A 775-nucleotide genomic window follows, 5' to 3' on the forward strand; every position below is an offset into this window, starting at 1 on the left:
GGATCTATTCCCATATAAACAGTTTCAAAAGAGCACTGCCTCATAGCAAACAGTGCTGCTCCGCGGCTGCCGCCTTTTCTGCTCCCTCAAACTCTTTGTCCTCCATTCAGACTTTTCAAGGCAATCTCTTATTTCCAACGAGATCCATAAAAGATGAAACAACCTTTGCGTTGATCTTCCTCAGATCTGAAGAGGAATACCTGGAGCTACAGTAGTGTTCTATGTCTATATATTGAAATGAACTGTGAGGGGTCTGGTGCAATAGAATTTGTTTTCTCCCACACACTTCTCCCGTCGATATGAGTAGGCTTTTTGACCCTCAACTTTGGCATTGAGAATAGAATGGCTCTATAATTAGATGCTACCGGTGTTGGAGAGTAACTAACTAGAAAAATAACTGATACTGTTAAATTAACTTTTTTTATCCTCTGTAGCCTGACAGTAGTTCAGCTGTTTTCAAAACGTGTGCAGTTTCTCCATTAATGAGCTACATTTTTCAACAAATAGTGGAGTAGCTTGACAAAAGGGTCTTTGCATTGTACACACAGCTTCAAATCCAAGAAAATTATTTCTATAATCAAAAAAATCCTAAACTGTTCTCGCTCTCATATGTAGGCTCATTTACAAGACAAAATCTAATGCCTAATGTATATCTATGTGTGAGTATATGTATAGATGTGTGTTTAAAAGAAGAAGAAGAAGAAGAAGAAGAAATAAAAAAAGGCAGGAAAAAAATGTGTGGGGTGTGTATATATACATATATATAATATATATA

This window comes from Sinocyclocheilus anshuiensis, unplaced genomic scaffold (genome assembly GCF_001515605.1).
Source record: "Sinocyclocheilus anshuiensis isolate Anshui unplaced genomic scaffold, SAMN03320099.WGS_v1.1 scaffold562, whole genome shotgun sequence".
Lineage (NCBI taxonomy): Eukaryota > Metazoa > Chordata > Actinopteri > Cypriniformes > Cyprinidae > Sinocyclocheilus > Sinocyclocheilus anshuiensis.